Source organism: Panthera tigris, chromosome E1, assembly GCF_018350195.1.
Source record: "Panthera tigris isolate Pti1 chromosome E1, P.tigris_Pti1_mat1.1, whole genome shotgun sequence".
In the NCBI taxonomy this organism is placed as follows: Eukaryota; Metazoa; Chordata; class Mammalia; order Carnivora; family Felidae; genus Panthera; species Panthera tigris.
Window position 1 is genome coordinate 18,990,106 of NC_056673.1, and position 15,130 is coordinate 19,005,235.

Here is a 15,130-nt window from a genome sequence, read left to right on the forward strand (position 1 = left end):
GTACTTCCTAATTTTGCGCTGAAATCCACCTTCTTGTAATCTCCGCCCTTTTTTCCAGTTCCGTCTTTTTGCCACACAGAAAGAATATAATCTCTTCCTCCTGCTCCGTGTCAGTTTTCATGCCAACAATTTAAGTAATCAGACATTAGCCAAGGAACAGTCACTGTGCCAGGCACTAGGGTTACAAAAATAAATAGAACGGGGACTCTGCTCAACCAATGTCGTTCCACGTGAGAGGTGCCGTGATGAAAGGACCTGACCCCCAGATGCAGAGGAAGGGGGTCCCTACAGAGGCATGGTTGGTTCTACTTAGAGAGGTGAGGGAAGGCTTCTCAGAGGCGGTGGCCGCAGAAGCCTGAGGGATGAATAGGAGTTCATCAGGCAGACAGGAGGAGAAGGCTTTCCAAGCGGAGGTTACAGGCAGTAGACCCCTCTCCGCATCCCTCCACCTAAGCCCTTTCCTCTCCAGGTCACTCATTTCTTCCTCGTGTCGGACTTGAGACACAGTTTTGAGTCCCTCCACTGCCCCACCCCCACCCCCAGTCTTAGTAAGGCCACTCAGGACACACCCTTTCCCCTCACGATGGGGCATCCAGACAGAGCCAAACCTCCTCCAGGGTGGTCTGACCAGTGTGGAGTAGAGTTAGCCATCACCTTTTTTTTTTTTTTCTGGAAGCTCCAGTGTTTGCCCGAGGGTTTTTTTTTTTTTTTTTTTTTTTTTGCACCCACATCCTTCAGCTGACTCACGCTGAGCCTCCAGGCGTCTGGGCTGCTAAATCATTTGTCACACGTGCTCCTGTTAAACCACATCTCCCCCAGCTTTGTGCTTTTGCCGTTGTTTTGTTTTTACAATGTTTCATGGGTGTTTTGCAGTTCGATCATCGCATCTCCACAAACTGCTCAGCTCAGCTCCCGGTTGGCAGGGGCCACGCGGAGACGAGCTGTGCCACAAACAAAACCCACTTGAGCGCACACCGTGGAAACAGAAACCCTCTGTCATTCTAAGGCCATTGTGGTTAGGGGTGATTCAGACTCCCTGCGGCTCAGGCCAGCCTTCAAAGATCTCACCCGGGAGGAGTCTGTCTCGGATCTGAAGACGCCTTCTATGAAGCAAAGGCCCGGCAGGCGGGCGCTGGGGAGGCTGCGATGCGGAGCAGGAGCTGAGCTCCACGGAAGGAAATTGGAAGGGGATGTTTGTCTGGTTCCCCACGGTTCCCACCTTCCCCTGGTCAGGGAGAATCGGGCCATTGTCTCAGCGGAACCCTTGGCTTGTTTATCTTCTTAGGCCCGGCTTGGTACAAGGTTTCACTTAGTTTTTCTTGCACCCAAAAAATGGCCACAGGAAGGGGCTGACCTGCTTTTGGCAAGCATCCAGCCCACGCTCTCCTCCGTTTCTCTGCCTCTTTCCTCCATCACTGGCTTCTAACCGAAAATAAGAAGAGCAACCTTTTCCCTCTGGTCCCACCGAAGGCAGCGTTTAGCCATTCATTTCTTCAGCTGGTATTCAGTGAGTGCCACCTACGTGCCAGAGGTTGTTCTAGGTGCCTGCCATCCTAATGTGGAAGATGGTCCCTGACTTGGAGAGATCGCGGTTCTGGGAGGACTCTCAGCTGCGTTAGAGGCAGCACAAGAGGAGGTGGGAGCATATAGGAGGGGCATTTGACCCAGCTCTGGGATGGTGGGGATTAGAAAAGTCTTGTAGGAGAGGAGACAATTAAGCATGTTGTACGTGCCAGGCACCGGGTTAGAAATCTTTACGTCTATATTATTTTATTTTAATCCTCACAACAGCACTGAGAGGTAGCCACTGTAATTTTCCAACTTCACAAACGAGGAAAGTGAGATTTAGAAAGGTCAATTTACTCGTGGTTTTACTGAGAATAAGTGGCAGAAATGAGATTTTAGACTCGGGTTTCTGTAGCTCTGGAACCCATTCTTTTACCCAGGGCTGCTGTGAATGGTTGTGCATGTTGTACACTGCACAACTTTAGTGATGGCCCTGCTCTGATTGATGCATTGTGCATGGGGAGGATAGCCAGGCAGAATAAGCCTTCTTTACAGAAATATGAGAAAACAACCTATATTCCGGAATCGGGCTCACACAATGCAGCTGTGTCAGGGGCTAAGAAATTCCCCGAAGATGGGGAGTTCCTTTGTACACCCCGTGACCGCTGATGGAACTGACTGCTAATGTCTCTGGAGGGATCCTAGGGTTTTGTACTTGGTGCAGAGACCCAATTCTTCCTCTCATTGAGCTGTGGAACTCTCAGGGGGATGTGGCCTGAATATGCATCATTCCCTTCTGAGCTGGTGGCCATGCAAACGTTCCTGTACATGAGGTGCAAGTGGTCCCAGGTCTCCAAACTGCTCAGGGTCCTACAGATAGTCAACCAGCTTCTTATGCTTGGGCACCAAAGAGAGCCCGATAAGCAAATCATTTCCATAGCCAAGCCACTCCTTTGTTGAAGTAATCACAGTAGCCACGAGCAGTCCAAGGATCTGGGCACATCCAAGGTGGATGTGCTGGGCTCTCTGAAAGCATCGGATTCCTCCAATGCTCACACTTTGGGAAGCAGGCAAGATCATCACCCTCCAGTTTGCTGATGAGGAAACTGGGGTTCAGAGGTGTTGGGTGATTTACCTGGGCTTATATGTGGATCGAGCAGCTCTGATTCTCACCAAATCTTGCTGCTGCTACAGCCCGTAGGCTTCTAGCCTAACATCAGCCCTCAAAAGGTAGCCAGAAAAGGGCAGGAAACAACTTGGTTCCAAAACCACTTGAGGGCTTTTATATGGTAGGGTCTCTCTCTACTTTTTTGTTTTTCACAGATTTTTCTAGAACTGGGGTTATCACTCTCAAAGCTCAGGAATCTCTTGTCGGTGGAGAGTCTGGTTTTAGACATGATGGCACCAGGGTCTTTTTAAAAGAAAATTACTTGTTTACAAAAAATTTGGGGGACACCTGGGTGGCTCAGTAGGTTGAGCATCTGACTTCAAGCTCAGGGTCATGATCTCACAGTTTGTGGGTTTGAGCCCCGCGATGGGCTCTCTGCTGTCAGCACAGAGTCCGCTTCGGATCTTCTGTACCCCCCCCTTTCTCTGCACCTCCCCCACTCGCTCACTCTCTCTCAAAAATAAATAAACGTTAAAAAAATTATTTTATTTAACTATAGTTGACACACAAGGGCCTTTTCTTTCTATGCAACAGTCTCGTACTGAAGGAGAGTAGAATGCATTATTAAATGTTTTCCTGGGATTGACATGCTCCCCCCTCCTCGCGCCGGGTCTTGTTTTTTAATTTTTTTTTAACGTTTATTTATTTTTGAGAGAGACAGAGACAGAGTGTGAGTGGGGGAGGGGCAGAGAGAGAGGAAGACAGAGAATCCAAAGCAGGCTCTAGGCTCAGAACTGTCAGCACAGAGCTTGACGTGGGGCTCGAACTTGTGAACCACGAGATCATGACCTGAGCTGAAGTTGGATGCTCAACCAACTGAGCCACCCAGGCACCCCCTGGGGTATTTTTGATAAAATAATTTCCTATATCAAATAGGGTTCTCTGTTGTCCTTCACTGACTAAATTAAGGAGGAGAGGGGTGCCTGGGTGGCTCGGTCAGTTGAGCATCTGACTCTTGATTTTGGCTCAGGTCATGATCCCAGGGTCATGGGATTGAGCCCTGCGTCAGGCACCGTGTGGAGCATGGAGGCTGCTTGAGATTCTCTCTCTTTCTCCCTTTGCCCCTCTCCTTCACTCTCTCTCTCTCTCTCTCAAAATAAAAACAAAATAAAAATAAATAAATAAATTAAGGGGGAGAGGGAAGTGGAACTCACAGGAAGGATGTGGGGCCAGTAAGAGAACATAAAAGCCGCCGTCCTAGTAGGGACAAGAACCAGGGCAGCTCTGGGGAAAGAAGTGGCAGGAGCTGAAGGTTAGTACTTCAGGACATTGCTGTCAGGAGAGGTCAGCCCCTGCTCCTTTCTGCCCTTGTTCCCGTGCCCAGGGGACAGAGTATGGTTAGCCCAGCATACCTGCTAAGGTTACCTGCTATGGCTTGGCACAGGGAGAAGAAATCATCATGCTTGCTAATCCCACCAAGCCTTCAGGCAAAGAACAAGATCAAGGTGATGCTTCCTGGAGAAGGGGAATAGAAGCTGGGCTATCAGAAACCATTGCCGTCTGAGTGCCAGAATGTATCCATTAATAATTATTAATTATTATTATTAAATTATTATTAAATATTATTATTAATAATTATTAATGTATCCATTAATAATCTTTCTCCAGAAATGGAAGACTAAATAATTGGGAAGTCTTGGAGGTTTAAAAATTAACAACTTAGGGGCGCCTGGGTGGCTCAGTCAGCTAAGTGTCCAACTTTGGCTCAGGTCATGATCTCACGGTTCGTGAGTTCGAGCCCCGCGTTGGGCTCTGTGCTGACAGCTCAGAGCCTGGAGCCTGCTTTAGGTTCTGTGTCTCCCTCTCTCTCTGCCCCTTGCCTTGCTCATACCCTGTCTCTCTCTCTCAAAAATAGACATTGAAAAAAAGTCACTTCGGCCTCAAGAAAGAGACAAAGGAAGGAAAGAAACTTACTAAATGCAACGTAGTACCCTGAAAGAGAAAAAGGACAGTAATGCGTAAATTGGTGAAATCTGAATCGAGTCTGCAGTTTAGTTAATATTCGTGTATCACTGTCAATGTGTTGGTTTTGACACATGTACCACGGTTATATGAGATTTTGGCATTAGGAGAAACTGGCAAATAATATATGGCAAATCTTTGCAACTTTTCTGTAAATCTAATGAAAAATTCAAAAAACCTTTTCAACAAAAATTAAATGATAAGCTTTGTTATAAACAATATTTGGGGCCCTTGGGTGGCTCAGTCTGTTAAGCATCTGACTCATGGATTCAGCTCAGGTCATGATCTCGAAGTTCGTGGGGTCAAGCCCCACGTCCGGATCTGCGATGAGTCTGGAGTCTGCTTGGGATTCTCTCCCTCTCTCTCTCTGCCCCTCCCCCACTTGTGCTTTGTCTTTCTCTCTCCCTCTGTCTCTAAAAATAAATAAATACACTTAAAAAAACCCAAAAACAACAATATTCAATCGTGAGGGTTCCCAACACATAAGCTAATTTTATACAAGACACTCATTGTTTCATGAAATGAATAAGAAATGTATTACCTACTAGGAATCCCCCAGCTGGGTCATGTCCTCATCTGAGGGTCTAGCTCCTTCTGCAATGGGTGTGCAGTCAGTAGAATGGTCCCTCTCCCAATCCAATCTGCATATTGACTCAGAATCGATGAAATTAGAGATATCTACAGACGGAGAAATCAGAAATCATGTGTCTCCTGAGATGGTGCAATAATGCACGGTATACCGCGTCATGGCAGAAGACCTCTTGCCCCAAATGGTTGACCTGAGTCTAGTTAAGCTTTCGGGTCCGATTTGGGGGGAATGTGGGAGGTGGAGGACACCATGAGGAAAGAAGCCAACCAGGCTTAGCTGGGGATCAGGAAAATCCCCAGCTGGCTGTGGGGGAGGGAAACGTCCTCAGTCTCTCCCTGTTCTGAGTCCGAGGCACATTGTTGCTTCTTCTGTATATTACATTGTCATGTCCCATATTAGAATGCTGCTTCTTGGGGCGCCTGGGTGGCTCAGTCGGTTAAGCGTCCAACTTCGGCTCAGGTCATGATCTCGCGGTCTGTGAGTTCGAGCCCCGTGTCAGGCTCTGTGCTGACAGCTTGCTCAGAGCCTGGAGTCTGCTTCAGATTCTGTCTCCCTTTCTCTCTACCCCTCCCCCACTCACACTCTGTCTCTGTCTCTCTCAAAAATAAATAAGCATTAAAAAAAAAAAAAAGAATGCTTCTCAGGGCTTTTAATTTTATCTGCAGAGAGTTTTGTCTGGCTGGCTGACTGTGTGCTCCATAAATGTTTAATGAAAGAGTAGAAAAAGTCAAAGTCAGGAATAAGTAGCGGAGCGGAGGGCTGTCCTGTGTTAAGAGAGTTAAGAGCAGGGCCGGGATCAGGGTGGGGTATGTGAGGCGCTTGCCTCGAGGGCAGAGTTTAAGAGGATGCCAAAAGACTCAGTAATCAAGAAAATATTTGAATGCGATATTTAAAAAAAAACAAAAATTAGCGTAAAAAAAAATCCATGATGAACAGAATATCAAAAGTTTAAATGAAAGTCCTGCACTGGCACAGCCCTGCATCCCTCACCCTAACCCAGCCCAATAAAACTTCATTTGCAAAAGCAGGCCACTGCCGACTTGACTTTGAAAATATTACATTAAGACATTATGTTACTCGAATACTGAGTTTTCTGCTGCCATTTAACTGAGCTCACCTTAGCCCCAGCCCTGCTTAAGAGCACAGGACCTTTGATTGGATCCTGGTTCAGAAAAACTAGCATCCATCTAGGACTTTTTGAGGATTAAACTGAAAAAAAAAAATAGCATAAAATGATATTGGTAAATGTTGTTAATTTTTAGGTAATAAAATAACGGCGTTGTGGTTATGTAGAAGATGTCCTTATTTTTTGGAGGAGGCTTCAGCAAAACTATATATAATATAGATAAAACAAATAGACAAAATGTTAATAGTTGAATTCCGGTGGTAGGTACACGGTTATTCATGGTACTATTCTTGCAATTTTGTGTTGGAAAGTTTTCACAGGAAGACGTTTTTGAAAAATCCCATACAAGCCAAGCCAAGCTTTTATAATAACATAATAGATTGACGACCATCTAGAAGAGGCTGATTGCCATGTATTGGGGAGTAGGGAACAAAGCAACTCACTTGCCCTGAGACTATCCCTATCTAGCTTTGAGGAGCCCAAGGTGCTGTGGCCTAGTCTGTGGTATCTTCTGACCTTGAGTGTCTTTATAAGTTTGGCCACGTGTGTCACAGAGAGCTGGGATAGCTGTTAGGTAGGTGTCTTATTATAGCCATTTTCAAGTTCTTCTGACTCCGTAAAAGATTTTGTATGGAAGAAAAGAGGGATGCCTGGGTGGCTCAGTCGGTTAAGCGTCCGACTCTTGATTTCTGCTCAGGTCATGATCTCAATGGTTGTCAGATTGAGCCCCGAGTCTGGCTCTGCACTGAGCATGGAACCTGCTTGGGATTCTCTCTCCCTCTCCCTCTGCCCCTCTCTGGATGCCCCCCTGAGTGCTCTCTCATGAAAGGAAGGAAGGAGGGAAGAAAGAAGGAAAGAAAGAAAGAAAGAAAGAAAGAAAGAAAGAAAGAAAGAAAGAAAGAAAGAAAAGAAGGAAGAAAGGAATAAAGAAAGAAGGAAAGAAAGGAAGGAAGGGAGGAAGAAGGAAAGAAAGAAAGAAAGAAAGAGAAAGAAAGAAAAAGAAAGAATCCAATGAGGATGTTGAGAACAGGCTTCGGAGCTGGGTAGTGTACTTTTTCATCAAATAGGGCTGCTACTTGGCCCCTACTTCTATTTCTAAATCCACACAGGGAGGCCTCCAGCAACCATTGGGTTCCCTCTCCCTCCCCACCACCCCAGAGCACTATAGCTTCAATTTGGAATCAAAACATTGAGCTCCTGCCGTCTCCACACCCAGCTGGGCCCTCTGCACTCACATCACCCCTTTTGGCCTTCACACGAAGGTAATGTAAACACAGATCTGGCAAGTGAGCGTCAGGAAAATCAGGTGTACTGAAATTCCATAGAGGCAGGAAGTGTCCATGCTTGCTATGTTGTGATAACAGTTCACCTAACGGTAATCAAAAGGCAACTCTTGAGGCGTCTGGTTGGCTCAGTCAGTAGAGCATGTGACTCTTGATCTCAGGGTTGTGAGTTCAAGCCCCATGTTGGGCATGGAGACTACTTAAAAAAAAAAAAAAGACAGGGCACCTGGGTGGCTCAGTTGGTTGAGCTTCTGACTCTTGATTTCAGCTCAGGTCATGAAGTCACATGAGCTTGAGCCCCGTGTTGGGCTCCACGCTAACAGTGTGTAGCCTGCTTGGGATTCTCTCTCTCTCTCTCTCTCTCTCTCTCAAAATAATTAAATAAACTTTAAAAAACAAAAGAAAATATCACCTAAAATCAAAGTGAAATTGAATCCCATGTAGAAACTATGCTAAATGGTAACTTGTGTCTGGGGTTTCTCTAATATCAGCATGGGGACTAAAATATAACATAAATTGTGATCCAGTCATTGTAACAGGCCTGAAGTAATTCACCCACGGTACAGAGGACCATCAGTGTTTCTGACTGCCTAGCATCTCTATTTAGGAGAACTTCCCACTGTGTGAGTCAAAGCAAGCCTCACCTCCCCCTAGGGAAATAGAAAGTTCTAGAGACTAACCTCTTCCCAAGCAACCCTTAGAACAAGGGCAAATGACTTTGGTTGGTCAGTCAAGATACTCTCCTCCTGGATTTTAAATTGTAAGCAAATGAGGTAAGGATGAATGAAAAGTCAGAATCCATGTGTATTGAGAGGATGTGATTGAAACATCCTGGTTGGATTGCTCTTGCTAAGAGATCACCATCTGGTATTCTGCTCCAGAGCCCATGTCCCTATCTTAATTTTTGTTCTCCTGCTTCTTGTAAATTTTTTGTAGCGTTGTAATCTCTTTTCGGTTTACGATGACTGGAGTTGTTTTCTGATGCTCATGACCAAGAATTGACTATGTACACATATTTGAAATGCAGTCCCAAGTCCAGTCCCAAATATTAAAGGGATACCAGGATGAGCACAGTATGGGATGCCTTGCACATGGTACATGAGAATACAGGTTGGGGCGCCTGAGTGGCTCAGTTGGTTAAGTGTCCAACTCTTGATTTCTGTTCAGGTCATGATCCCAGGGTCATGACATCGAGCCCTGTGTCAGGCTCCACACTGACAGGGTGGAGCCTGCTTGGGATGCTTTTTCTCTTCTCTCTCTGTCCCTCACCCGGCTGTGTGCATGTGTGTACTCTCTTTCTCCCTCAAAATAAATAAATAAACTTAAAAAAAAAAAAAAGAAGAAGAAGAAAGAATGACCCAGCAATTGCACTACTAGGCATTTATCCAAGGGATAATGGGGGGGGGGGACACATGCACCCCCATGTTTATAGCAGCACTATCAACAATAGCCAAAGTATGGAAAGAGCCCAAATGTCCATCAGTGGATGAAGGGGTAAAGAAGATGTGATACACACACACACACACACACACACACACACACACACACAATGGAGTATTACTCGGCAATCAAAAAGAATGAAATATTGCCATTTGCAACAATGTGGATGGAACTAGAGGGTATTATGCTAAGTGAAATTAGTCAGAGAAAGACAAATATATGACTTCACTCATATGAGGAATTTAAAGATACAAAACACATGAACATAAGGGAAGGGAAGCAAAAAATAATATAAAAACAGGGAGGGGGACAAAACATATTTCTCTTAAATATGGAGAACAAACAGAGGGTTACTGAGGGGTTGTGGGAGGGGGGATGGGCTAAATGGGTAAGGGGCACTAAGGATTCTCCCCCTGAAATCACTGTTGCACTATATGCTGACTAACTTGGATGTAAATGTAAAAATAAATTAATAAATTAAAAAAAAAGAATACGGGTTAATGCAGCGAGACAGGTTTGTGTTCGGATTAACTCTCGGGGTGCCTGGGTGGCTCAGTCGGTTAAGCCTCCAAGTCTTGATTTTGGCTCATGTCATGATCTCACGGTGGTGAGATCAAGCCCCACGATGGGCTCTTTGCTGAGCGTGGTACCTGCTTAAGATTCTCTGTCTCCCTCTCTCTGCCCTTCTCCCACTAATGTGCTCATGTGCACGTACACAGTTTCTCCGTCTCTCTCAAGAAAAAAAAAGAATCTTGAGCCTACCACATATTAACTGGGTCATCTTCCGCATGTTCCTTATCTTCCCTGGCCGTCATTTCCTCATCTATAAAATGAGGATGCTGCTCACGAGGTTGTTATGAGGATTAAATTAGATACTGGCTCAGCTCAGTGCCTGGTATGGAAAGGTTCATGATAAATGTTGGCCATGATGCTGATGATAATGTTGTTTTTTTTTTTTTAATTTTGATGATGATGATTCTTAACGTTAAGGAATTTGTAGCCTTGTGGGAGTGGCTCATAGTTACCAGTTCTTCCCAAACGTCCATGATAGAGATCAGGGCCGGTAACGTCAAAACAAAAGGTAATTGTGTACATGGGGTCTAGAAAATGGGCAGCGAAAGAATACGTACATTTGTCAGTCATTTAACCAACAAGGTTCACAGATACTTAGTCAGATATTTGTTGAGCTCCTATTATGTGCCATGACTTTCCCTAAGCCTGGCTTCTGTGGTATCTAATGAAGGGGAAACAAAGCTCTACTCATTAAGAGAGCAAGATCTGGCAAGGAGCCTAGAAGAAGTAAATTTCTCTCAAAACCATCCTCTTTCTTTCTTCCTCAGATGGGCTTCTGAAGGCTAACTGGTTTACTTTTCCAAGGACTTTAAGACAAGGAAGTAGATACCCTGTAAGTGTGGTTACTATGAATCATTTCCCACACTCTGGGCTTCCGTGAAAAATAAAGTTTCTAAACTTGCAAAGATGAAAACCAGATTCAAAAATGATATTTGACCCCACTGAGAAGCAGACAGCCTGTGAAACCCACCCCGTGCAGATACACGTTACAACTCAAATATTTTTTGAGCACATCCTTTGTGCCAGACATTGGGCTAGGTACAGGGAATGCAACCGTGAATCAAGTAGGATGATGCTTCCTTGGGGCTCCTGGCTGGTTCACTTAGTAGAGCATGTGACTCTTGATCTCGGGGTTGTGAGTTTGAGCCTCATGTTGGGTGCAGAGATCACTTAAAAATAAAATATTTAGGGGCACCTGGGTGGCTCAGTCGGTTGGGCATCCGACTTCGGCTCAGGTCATGATCTCACAGTTTGTGGGTTCAAGCCCCATGCCGGGCTCTGGGCTGACAGCTTGGAACCTGGAGCCTGCTTCAGATTCTATATCTCCCTCTCTCTCTGCCCCTCCCCCACTTGTGTTCTGTGTCTCTCTCTCTCAAAAATAATAAATAAACATTAAAAAAATTAAAAAATATAAAACCTTTAAAAAAAAAAGAATGGTGTTACTCTCTTGGTGCTTCCTCTATGATGGGGAAGGGAGACAGTCACCAAAGAATTATATAAATAGTCATGCAATGACAAATTGTGATAAGTACCTGTAGGAAAATTTTTAGAGTCTATGAGATCATGTAATGGGGGCACTGACTAAGTCTAAGGAGTTAGGGAAGGTTTTCATGAGTAAGACCACATTTGAGCTGTGATGCTAAGAATGAGTAGTGGTTGACTGCGTGAGGAAGGGAGGAAGGAGCAGGTCAGGCAGAGAATAGAATGTAGATAGATAAAGGGCCAAAGGAGGGAGGGAGCAAGCCCTAGGTACCTACCTCTTAAGATGTTATGAGAAATGTACAAGATAATACCTGTCAATAAATATTGACTGATTGGCCACATAATATTAATAAAAACTGGCATTCATTTAAGCCCTTATTATGTTCTAGGAACTTCTACAATGTATTAACAAGGTTAATGAACACTAGCAGCTATAGCATGGGATTCCCAAACCTGTGGCTTAACCCAACAAAGATTCGTTACTCCCTCACCTCACACTGGATTGGGCAGCTGTCCTGGGCGGTCTCCACCAAGCAGTGACTCAGGGATCCAGGCTCCTTCTAGCTTGTAGCTCCATTAGCCCCCAGGGCCTCCTTGAAATTCTCCCTTAGATCTTTTCTATACAAGTGCCCAACTCGGAAAGAAAGGGTGTGGATGGTTGTATGAGACATTTGGGGGCTTGTAAGGGGTGCCCATCACATCTACCCTCACTCACCTGGCCAAATCCTATCATGGATTGTTCTACTCATGTTGAAATGTTGAATAAGCTGGCAGTGGGGTGTGGAGGGAGATACTTGCATCTTTCAAAGGGAGTTAAAAGAAGGTTGAGAAACTGCACAAGGGTAGGGAGTAATTTACAAGGGCGTGAATTTATTTGGGGGAAAAAATAAAGGAATAGGCATGCTTCCTTCCCCACCTCCTTCCCCCAAGCTGACCACATTTCACATTTTCTAAACCTGATGGAAATTTCCTCTCCAGTCTAGACTTTGGCCTAGATAGGGAGTGAGAAGACCAGGAGTGAGGAATTGATTGGCAAAGAGAGGAGGTTCTTCAATAACAGAAAGTTGCTTAGAATGTAGGGGAGGAAAAGTCCTCAAAGGCCAAATGGGGAGCTTTAGGCTGTGCCCGGATTTATGTTTAGGTGTTAGCAAGTGTTACTGGGAGGTTGGAGAGCCCAAATAAGCACCAGAAGAGACAGGAGTGTGACATTAGAGACAGGAGTGTGACATTACCCTGGACAAGGCTTGGAAGTTCCCAGTGGCGAGACTGGACAATGAATAACGAAAGTAGATGGGCTTATCGAGAGCTTCTGTTCACACAGACAGCAATACACATTTTACCTGCTTTTAATCATCACAAGATTCCTATGAAACGTGCACCACTGTTCGTCCCATCTGCCAAAGGTCACACTGCTCAGAAGTGGCCAGGCTGGGATTTGAATGGTCCTTCCAGCCCCAGAGTCCAGGCTAGAGCAGGTGTGCCTGGCCTGCATGAAGGCTTAATTAAATGCTGATGTTTATGCAGTGGAAACACACACACACACACACACACACACAGCACAGTCAATTACTTCTCTTAACAGTCTGGGTATTAAATACTTTTTCCTTTACCTCTGCTGGGCTCCCAATTGGAGAGAGAACCTTCACATCCTTAAGGACAATCTGCTTGTCTCACCTGGATGGCGTTAGCAAGAGTGCTAACTTCTGGAAAGCTTTTCTTCACAGTCAAGGTGAGCCAAGTGAAAAGTTGGTTCCATTTTCCCCAGAGAGTGACAGTTCATTTCATTCCAGCAATAAGCTGGCTTCCAGGGAGAAAGGACTGTTTAAAGGTCTGTGTCAATTACACAGCGATTATGAAATTCACGATATGACTAATCCAGGGGCTGAACCTATCATTATCTGATATAATCCAAGAACATACAGTTTAACAGGCTTTTTGCTTCCCATTAAAGAGAAGTCGGTTTGTGTCTGTGCTATACTACAGATGACTTTGCTCACTTCTTAGATCTCTTCTCTCCACGAAAGGGAGTAAACATTTACCAAACAGTTTCTGAATTAAACTCAGTGTCCTGGAAGTTCCATGGGCTATTTTTCATGGATGGCTCCGTTTGGGAATTCCTGTGTGTTGCCTGATACAATTTGAAGTACCACAAAGGCCTTTGACCTTGAAGACTTCCCTTTGAGGATCTGCATATTCTTTCCTGTACTTAGTGTCTATGATTAGATTACAGGCCATCATAACCAGCTCACAACTTCCTGAAGCATTCCTCATTTATTTATTTTTGGACATTGTATAATTTCTTTTCCCTTAAGAGTACTCTATAGACGGTAACTAAAACCTATTGGTAAGAAGCACCTACAAACATACCAGCTTCTAAAATCAGAAGGCAAAAAATTATTGCCCCAATTCCGTCACTGACATTGTTTTTGGAGAGAAGTCTGAAAAATCTCTGAAAGCTCTGACCCCTTTCAGCAAAAACCGTTTGTGGTTCCTGAGCGTTGAGGGCCATGTTCTGTGTCCTCTGTCCGTGTTTCCCTGCCCAAAGCTGATTGGTCCAAAGACTGGCACCTGTTTCCAAAGCTGTCCTCTACCGTCTAGAGGCAGCCATTTAAATGCCCTGATACGAAAGGGCACTTTGGCCGAAAAGGAGTGCGTTCTGCCGGGTGGTGCCTGGCTGATTCAGTTTGACTGCTAGAGATACTAAGGTAATCAGAAAAAAGAGGAAGTAGAGACAGTCAATGTAAAGGTGGAAGTCTAGAGTCTGGAGCACAAGGCACCTGCTGTTGAGAGGCCAGCACGATAACCAGGTATCCGTGTTGTATCCCAAATGCCCATTGGTTTTCTTGATTTCCTCTTCTCTCATTTCTCCATGTAACCTGATAGTAAGCCCCCAGTGACTGAGGAAGTACCCCAGAACTCTGTCTCTCACCACCTGTGGTGGGCTGAATACGCTGCCCCTCAAACCCCCACCCCAAGATGTCCATATCCTAATCCCCCAAAACTGTGAAGTCACTAAACCTGTGGCAATTTGTTACAGCGGCAATAGAAAATTTACCCATCACTTGACTGACTAGACCAGTGTGCTCCATCCTTTTTTTTTAAATGCTTATTTATTTTTGAGAGCAAGATAGAGCACGCGAGAGTTACAGGTGAGCAGAGAGAGAGAGGGAGATGCAAAACCGAAGCAGGCTCTGTGCTGACAGCAGCAAGCCTGATGTGGGGCTTGAACCCACAGACCATGAGATCCTAACCTGGCCTGAAGCTGGGCACTTAATGGGCTGAGCCACCCAGGCGCCACTGTGTGCTCTCTTCTTGAGGAAGATGGGAAGTAAGTAACTTAAGCCCTTGACAGTTCTGCCTATTAGCTGAGTATGGAGAGAAGTTCCCTGATCTGTTCTGAAGAGGTCATTTCATTTTGCCGGGAGAATAGAAGGGGAAATAGAGAAAATTAGGTAATTAAATAAAAATGACAAGAGAATTGTCATCGGGGCCACGGTCACTCAGAGAACCTGCCATAAGAACGGTATTTGTAGAGAGAAAGAATTTGACGTTACGATTAAAAACCAACACGAACAAAGACAGAAGAGAACCAGGTAAAACGGCAACCCGTCTTCAGCCAGGCTGACACATTCACACAGTCATTTCTCATTAATTCAAAATCCGTCTGGAGCTAGGTCTCAAGGCTCTTGTTAATTACTTCTTTCAAGGTATTTTCATCATTGTAATTGAGCACACCCCTGGGTGCCATCCTAGAAATGAGTACGTTAATGACCACATACAACACACTGAGCTAAGCGCTTACACACATTAACCGGCTTTCCAGCACACCTTTCGACTCTCCCATTATAATTTATAGAGAACGCTCTGCCAGGTAGGCTCACCTGTCATCCTCCATAAGGACCCAAATGACAATTCTCTTCTGTGTTTAATCAGTTGAATCAGTTTCTTCTGCCTGTTCCTCACAAAAGTCTTTCTGCTGCTGAAGAAAATGAGGCCTTTAG

At 45.0% G+C, this 15,130-nt stretch overlaps 1 protein-coding gene across 1 annotated transcript in view; it reads left to right on the forward strand.

The window, feature by feature from the left end:
- The window catches only part of NF1 (neurofibromin 1), a 319,551-nt gene that overhangs the window by 28,916 nt on the left and 275,505 nt on the right, over positions 1–15,130 (forward strand). The gene's annotated exons all lie outside the window — the stretch shown is intronic.